Source organism: Magnolia sinica, chromosome 12 (genome assembly GCF_029962835.1).
Source record: "Magnolia sinica isolate HGM2019 chromosome 12, MsV1, whole genome shotgun sequence".
Taxonomy (NCBI): Eukaryota; Viridiplantae; Streptophyta; class Magnoliopsida; order Magnoliales; family Magnoliaceae; genus Magnolia; species Magnolia sinica.
This window is the reverse complement of record NC_080584.1, coordinates 9106052-9115081: the sequence shown is the minus strand read 5'-3', so window position 1 is coordinate 9115081 and position 9030 is coordinate 9106052.

Below are 9030 nucleotides of genomic sequence, written 5' to 3'. Positions count from 1 at the left end.
CCCGCTCGGCTCAGGCTCCATGGTCGTAACTTTCTTCTTTCCTCTTGTCATTTCTGGTAAAGCTTTTTAGCCTTCTTGTATCATTTCACACAGACGGCACCAAAAAATGTTAATGCTGAAATCCGGTTCACTCGCACCGAGTTCCAAGCTTGGACTCTGATCTCTGAATGCCTGCACAATAGGAAGATAAAGAAGACCCAGGCTAGAGCAGGGGACCCTCCTATGCCAAAGTCAGGCTAGGAATCTAGGTCATATGGTGTAGTAGGGCTAGCGGGTGAGAGATTTTACGTACCTGTTCTTGTGTATTTGATTGCTATTTATACCTTTCGTATGGGATAGATGCATCAGCAATACTCGGCGTACTCTTAGCCACTACCCACGACCAACGAACACGCAGACGTGGGCAGTTACGCAGTTATCCTGTTGATCATGTGGTAGTGGGGCATCGTGTTAGTCGCCCCACTCTTCCCATCACGCCAGACACAATGATAGCGTTAGACCTCGGAGTTGATGTTAAGTCGAGTAAGACCTCTTTAAGTCTCGTTCCTTAAACGTTTATCTCATACCTCGAAGCTCAGAGGACACTCCAAGCCTTATCATTCAGAGGCATTTCTCGGTCAAGCTACTCAAGTGCCTCTTAATGCCTCGTTGCTCGGAAGACTCTTCAGGAGGTGTCAGAGCACTAGGAATTTTCCCATAACAAAAACAGTTGTCATCTAGGTGGCCCATTAGACACTTGCATGGACAGTGTCTTTTATTTGTATGAATTTTGGTTGGTGTCTAGTACCTGGCCAGTGGGTAATCCGGCCCTTCCACGGAATCCTCTTCAACTAATGGGTCATCTCGCAGCAGATTGCGAAGCTAACGGGCAGCGGATTGCGAAGCTACGCAACGGTGAATCAAGTTAAAATTAACCTTATGGTGTATTGACGTTAGCAAATTCTGTAGGTCCCCATCATGAGGTATGTGTTATATCCAAACTGTCCATCCATTTGAAGAGCTCGTCTTAAGGTTTGAGCCGATAAATAAGACAGATTGAAAGATAAAGTGGACCACACTGCAAAAAAGAAGTGGGGGATTGAACGTCTACCATTGAAACTCTTCTGGCGTCACAGAAGTTCTAGATCAATATGAAATTTATTTTTCCTCTTCATCTAGGTATTTTTGACCTCATGAACAGATTGGATGGAAAATAAACGTTATGGTGGGCCCTACGATTTTTTTAACGGTGAAAATCATTATACCGCCACTATTTTTGGTGTGTTCATCTGATCTATGGATATGATTCATTTTTTAAACTAATTCTCTAAAATGATCTTGAAAATTTGATGAACCATATGGATATAATAAATACATCATTATGGGGCTCATATAACTTTTATCTCCTTTGAACCGTTCGTACAACTCAAGGTCAAGGAGCGTCGGGCACTCGTATTTAGCTGATGTGTGGTACACCAGCTAATCCGCTGTGTCGGGCTCTCGTATTTAGCTGATGTGTGGTACACCAGCCAATCCACTGTTTTAAGCACCCTAGCTCCCTCTAGCTGTGTGTTTAAACTCCATCCATCAGGTCCTGATCTAGGATTTAGGTTGGCTACACAACAAGGTAAAATGAAAAAAAGAGGAAGTGGATTTGCTGGTGTACCACACACCAGCGATATAACTGTTGTGGGTACGTGCCATGCGAAGACGGGTGTTGATGCTCTTCGAGCTCCGGGTTGTGCGAATGGTTTTAAGGACATCAAAGTTACACGGGCCACAAAATGATGTATTTATTATATCCACACCGTTTATCCGTTTTTTGAGGTCATTTTAAAGCATTAGCCAAATAACAGCGAGATGATGATTTCTACCCTTAAAACATTCGTAGCACCCACCAGAAGGATTATTTTCTATTCAATCTGTTCATAATGTCAAAAGGAGCTACATGAATAGGAAAAGCAAATATCATATTGATCCAAAACTTCTGTGACCCCATAAGAGTTTCAATGGTAGAGGCTCAATCTCCCACTGCTTTTTGCAGTGTGGTCCACTTGATCTTTAGATCTATCTTATTTTTCGGCTTAAGCATTAAGACAAGCTCACCAAATGGATGAACGGTTTGGATATAATACATACCTCATGATGCGACCCACAGAACTTACTGAGGTCAACATACCAGCTAGATCACTGGTGTGCTGTACGCCAGCTAATCCGCTTCCCAAAGGACGCGGATTTCCCGCGGAAACCTTTTGCAGGAAGTTCCTGGGTACCCGGGTAGGGCCCACTGTCACATTTTTGAGAAATCCTCTCCGTCCATCCATTTTTTGAGTTCATTTTAGGATGTAAGACCAAAATTGAACCATATCCAATGCTCAAGTGGGCCAAAAAAGTGATAATTTAACGTCTACAATCGAAATATTCGTGGGGCCAAAAAAGTTTTGAATCATGGTATTATTTTTGTTTTCAGTTCATCCCAGTACAAATGACATTATTAATGGTATGGATGGAATTTAAATATCACAGTCGAACCTAAGGAGGTTTCAATGGTAGAAATTTCCCTAACCACCTTTTCCTTTAGTACGGCCCGCTTGAGTCTTTTATTCTGCTCAATTTTAGCTTCAGCTCCTAAAATGAGCTCACAAAACGGATGGATGGAGTGGATTTCTGAAAAACATCATGGTGGACCCCACCTAACTTTCAAGCGCAGGAACTTCCTGCGAAAGGCTTTCGAAGGAAATCCTCTTCCCTTCAAAAAATGGAATGCTAGCCAAAAGTTTGTGGACGTGGATTGCATACTACCCCCGCCCGTCCCTAGCTCCGTGCAGGTCTGTGTGCAGGCCCACCGTGATGTATTTGTACATCCAAACTGTCAATCCCTTTTCTCATATTATTTTAAGGCATGAACACAAAAATGAGGCATATCCAATGCTCAAGTGGACCACACCAAATAATAAGCTTGGTTGCATTAAAATGCACAAAGCATTAAATGTCAGTTGCATTAAATGCAAGAGTCATCTGTGGTGTGGTCCATTTGATCGTTGGATCTGCCTCAATTTTGTTTTGATGCCTTAAAATAATCTGAGAAAAGGGATAAACGGTTTGGATGTACAGATACATCACGGTGGGCCTGCCCACAGAACTACCTGTTCGGAGCTAGGGATGGGCGGGGGTAGTACGCAATCCGCGTCCTAAGTTTGTGTTGACATAGATTTCCTGAAAGCCTTTCCCATGAAGTATTTGCGCAAGGATTCTGTATGGGGCCCACTTAAATGTTTGTGAGAAATCCAACCCCTCTATCCATTTTTGGAGCTCATTTTAAGACGTGAGACCAAAAATGAGGAGGATCCAAAACTCAAATGGGCCACACGAGAAGAAACGGTGGAGATTTAGTGACCACCCTTAAAACATTTATATGGCCATAAAAGTTTTGTAATAGTCTAATTTTTTAGTGTTTTTACTTTATCGAAGTGAAAATGACCTTATAAACAGTTTAGATGGCATATAAACAGTAAGGTGGAGCCTAGGAAGGTTTTAACGGTAGGCATTACTTTCCCCACTGCATCATCTCTTATAGCCTACTTGAGTTTTGGATCTTCCTCATTTTTGGTAGCATGTCTTAAAATAAGGTTGAAAAATGAATGGACGGGTTTGATTTCTCACAAACATCGCAGTAGGTCCCACTCGGAATCCTTCGGCAAGAACTTCGTTGGAAAGGCTTTCCAGGAAATCCCGTCCAGTTTGTGTGCCGGTCAATGGGACATAACAAATAATTCCAACTCAAACAAAAATATCTTTCTATGGTTTTTAATCTCTAAATTTTTTTAGCCTTTTAGCAATTTGCTTTACTACTTCCATTGTAACAAATGTTGCCAAATTTATGTTTAAATTATTTTCTTTGAATAAAAATTTAGAGACCAAATGAATGTTTAAGAATTCAAGTGGCCCATGGTTTACAATTTAAACTATTGGTTGGTTGGATCCCCTGACTATAAGTAGGGGTGTACATCGAATCGAACCGAGTCGAGCTGGCCTCAACTCAAACTCAGCTTAGCTCGGTCCTCAAGCCTGACTGGCCAGCTGGGCTCGATTCGATTAGCAGCTCGAGCCAATTCGAGCTGAGTTCGAGCCAAGATCAAGCTGAGTTTGTTTGTGCAGCATTTCCATAAACACTTGGATTGCACCTTCAAAATCCCACTGTATGGTAAACAACAACAATAGGTTTACAGGTATTTTATCAAACACCTTCTAAGCAACATAAAAACCAAGAAAAAAAAAGGGTATTTGTTTCATGTACATTCTTTCCTTGTCACCAGCCACACCACCAACCACACTTCATTGAGTCATTTCATCAAATACTTGGTGAGCAACTTCAATATCAAAGTAACCGAGTGACCGAACTAGTTCGATACGAGTTCGATTTGAGCTGGGTTCGATCCGAGTAGAGCTAAGCCGAGGCCGGCTCGAACTCGGCTCGAACTCATTTTCGAGCACAAAAAATCAGCTCGACTCGGCTTGAACTTAGCTTCGAACTGAGTCGAATCGAGCTTTTCGAATCGAGTCAAGCGAGCTTACCGAGCTAGCTCGGTTCATGTACACCTCTAGCTATAAGTACAACTTTATAGGTTCTATACCTATGAAAACTCAAAAAAAAAAAAGAGAAGAAGCCCAACAATAGTATATTGGTTGGGTTAGTTGAGCCCAACCTCGCTGTAGTTAAATGAGTTGGGTCTGATCAGGTGTAACGCCCTGAACTTTGAGGGTCGAGCAAAGCTCGACTCCTGGGATTCCGAACATCACTTATGGCTTACGGAAGCCAATATCCTGATTTCCTTCACATTGGGCATTTGAGCATGCATAGAATTATACTAGACAACGTACCATACTCCAGGTTTGATGTAATTAAAGCAGATGCGTAAATCAAAACATATATATATATATATATATATATATATATATCAAAAAGTTCCTTCTAGAGTATGGGTCCATGGCTGGGTTTAATGTATATATGTTTCGACAAGAAAACAAATGCGTTCAATTTAGGGGATTTATTCAATGATAACAAAGAAAGAATGAGAAAACAATGATCACAAGGTATCTATTCATTCTAGGTTCATTTACATCCTTAGATTCCCTTAATTTTGAAAATAGAGTACAATCAATCAAGGTAATGAATGAAAGATAAGACAGTCTGATGGCGATTTCGGCAGCATTTTGATGCTTTTTTATCACATCTCCAGGGGAGATGGGTTGTGCGGGCTTGAAACCCTTGATCTGACTATTATCCAATAGCGATTTCGACAGCATTTCGACGCTTTTTTATCACATCTACAGGGGAGATGGGTTGTGCAAGCTTGAAACCCTTGATCTGACCATTGAAATCAGTTCTGATCATCCTTTCGTTCATTCTTCCTTGATCTGACCGTTGAAATCAATTCTGATCATCCTTCTGTTCATTCTTCTAGTGAAACCCTTGAAATGTGGAGCGATCATCCCTTGAAATGTGGAGCGACGATCATTCCTTGAAATGTGGAGCAATCATCATCCCTTGAAATGTGGAGCGAATATCCCTTAAAATGTGGAGCGGCGATCATCCCTTAAAATGTGGAATGACAATCCCTTGAAATGTGGAGCGATCATCATCCCTTGAAATGTGGAGCGATCATCCCTTAAAATGTGGAGCGACAATCATCCATGGAGTATCCATTAAGACAACAAAAGCCTCTCCTTAAGACAAAGGGGAGAGAGAAGTAGCACATGGAGTATCTGTTAAGACAACAAAAGGCTTGTCTCAGGACAACCCTCCATGGGAAGTGGCGTTGGAAGCCAAGCTTCAGGACAACCTTCCATGAGAAGTGGTGTTGGAAGCCAAGCTTCAGGACATGAATCCATATGAAGTGGCGCAAGAGTATGTATTAAGACAAGAACTCCTCTTAAAGTGGCGCATAAAGCCATCTCTTAAGACATGATTCATATCAAGTGGCGCACCAGGCCAGTCTTTAAGACAAATACACAACATCTCCCATTGAGTTGCGTGGAACGCGCAACTCCCCTTGGAGTCCACAAAAAGTGGCGCAATATGCATCCTAGAGGTGGGCAGAATGCGCAACTTCTCTCCCTCTTTCTCCAGCACAACTCTCTCTCTTTCCCCACAAAAGGTGGCGCGGAACTCCACTTGGCCTCCTCAAAAAGTGGCGCAGGAGTCTTATTCTCTACAAAAAGTGGCGCAACACCTTCTCTCCTACCTCCATTACGCGGGTCACACAATGGCTTCCATAGTTGCGCGGGTTGCACAATGGCTTCTCTCTCTCCCTCTCTTGCCTTCCTTCTTGTCTTCCTTCCTTCATGTCCTCCAACCCCTCAAATGAAGCATGGGCAGGGATATTTATAGGCATCCTAAGTGTAAGACCCGTATCCTAGTCCGTACTATTCCGTCGACTCCCGCGATCTTTCCTGTCGAATTTCAATAACCTGCGACATATAATAGATGTTTGCGCGTGACCGTAAGTCGAATCCCGTAAATTTAAGTCGGCTTAATCCAAGACTTGTACCATTGCGACCACACCGTCGCCACGGTTCCTATGCTGTGACTCACGCACCGATGCGATACCCTGGCCGGAAGATGTGGGTTGGCGTTTATTTCGAAGAAAACACCGTGTGTTGTAATCCCAAGAGAATATCTATATCATGTCCCATCAATCAATCAATTAATCAATCAATTCATCACTTCATGTCAAGTACACATCACCCTTCACCCCATCCCCAAGCAACCACCAAGTCAACTCTCTCTCACCCTCTCTCTTACACACCCATACATGTCAAGTACACCATCACCTCACCCATCACTTACATCCATCACTCTCTCTCCTTACAACTCTCTTTCTCTCTCATTTCTCAACATAACTCCCAATCTAGCAAGAGGTGCACACGTCCAAGCCTTTCCATAGAGAGAAAAATGTGATTTGTGTGGCCCACCTTTCCATCTCAAAAATCCATCATCCTAACCCTTCATTTCTCATCCTCTCCATCAAAGTAAAGCACAAGGAGATTGACATTCCATCGGACCGAGAAGATCGAACGGTGAGTGCTCATTAGGCTAGATTTTTCATGTTTTGATGATGGGCCAAGTGAGGGCTACCGATTGATGGTATGGATCTCACTTTGGACCCTAGGTGTAGCCGATGGCCCACTTTGATGCTCATGATCATTACATGATGGGGTCATTCTCCATGGACCCCATCATGATGCTTATTTTCCTTGCATGAAAAGAGGTCATCTAGACCGTCCATTTTGGGTGGAGATGGGATCTCCACCGTTGATCCTTGATTTAGTAGGCCCACATGTATTGCGACCCGCTTGATGTATGATTTCTTGTAAGGGAGGGCTCCTAGTGGCGGAGCCCTCCATCACACACGTCCCACTCTATTTCTTTCTCTCTCTCTCTCATTCTCTCTCTCCCTTTTCCTTTTGTGTGATGGTGTAGTTAAGTGGCCCACTTGGATGGACCCCACTTTGATGTATGTATTTCCCATGCCATCCAACCCTTTCTTTTGGTGGCCCACGTCCATAGGTGAGGCCCACCTCAAATGTATGTACTATGCTGAAACTGTCCAGCGTCCAGGAACGCTGGACGTTGAAAGGAAAACATAAATATTAGCCTTGGTTCAAGGCTATTTGGGTGGGCCACTTGTGTAGGCCCCACCTTGATGTAAGTATTCAATCCACTCCGTCCATTCCCTTCCATGGCTCATTTTAGGCGTTGAGTCGAAAAATGATGTTAATCCGATTTTTCTTGTGGGCCATAGCATAGAAAATATTATTTTTTTACCGTTAAAAATTGAGTAGGACCCACCTTGAGCTAAAACATACTGGATGTTGGACTCTTTTGGATGGTATCAGGTCATGGAATCCTGTGGCTAGGGTGGATTCAGCTTAAGCGGGCCCCATGTATGGAAAACCGTGATAAATCAGGTTTTCAAAAAATAAAAAAAATAAAACCAACAGTAGCATTGCTGCTGCTGCTGTCAAAGGTGCCTGCGCCTGTGCCAGCGACGAGCAAACGGTAGGCAGGACCCACGGCTCCAGCTGTGGGCCCCACCATCATGTATATTTGTCATCTAACCCATTCATATGGTGGGCCACTTCCAGCAGTGGGCCCCCTCTAAAAATCAGGCCAATCCAAGTCTCAGATGGCCCACATCAGGGGAAACAGTGGGGTTGAACTATCTGCCATTGAAACCCTTTTTTGGGTCCACAGAAGTTATGAATCAAGATGAAATTTGTTTTCCCTCTTTATCTGGGTCCATGAGACCTTATCAACGGACTGGATGGCATATAAACATTATGGTGGGCCCCACGTGGGACCCACTTACAAGTGGATTGGCTGGCGCACGCATACAGCAACGTAATAGATGCTGTGTTGACGTCCCCTGGCCTCCTAGGCCATGTGGGCCCCATGCATAAGGTATGTGCTATATCTATGCCATCCATCCTGATGGGACCCACCATGATGCATATGTTGCATCCAAACCGTCTATCCATTTTGAAAGATCATTTTATGGCATGAGTTAAAGAATGAGGCAGGTCTAGGAACTTATGGACCACATAGCAATTAGTAGTGGGGATTGAGTCCCTGCCATTGAAATCCTTTGTTGTCACAAAAGTTTGGATTATTAGAAAATGTGTTTTCCTCTTAATCCAAGTCTGTGTGACCTTATGACCAGATTGGAAAGAAAATAAATGTTAGGGTGGGCTTTGGAAACTTTAATGGTGGAAAAATCACTATCTCCACTTATATTTGGGTGTGGCCCATTTGGTATGCATGGGGCCCAATTGGTGTGGTCCATTTGAGATACATAAAGCCCATGCGATTAGGCCCATTTTAATGTATTCTAAGGCCCATGGGTAATGGCCCATTGCAATGTACATAAGGCCCGTTGGTGAGGCCCATTAATGCAACCCATTTGATGAATGTAAGGCCCATGTGATACAGCCCATTTAATGTATCTAAGGCCCATGGGTCGAGTCCCAACGGGTTGTCCTTAGGGTCCA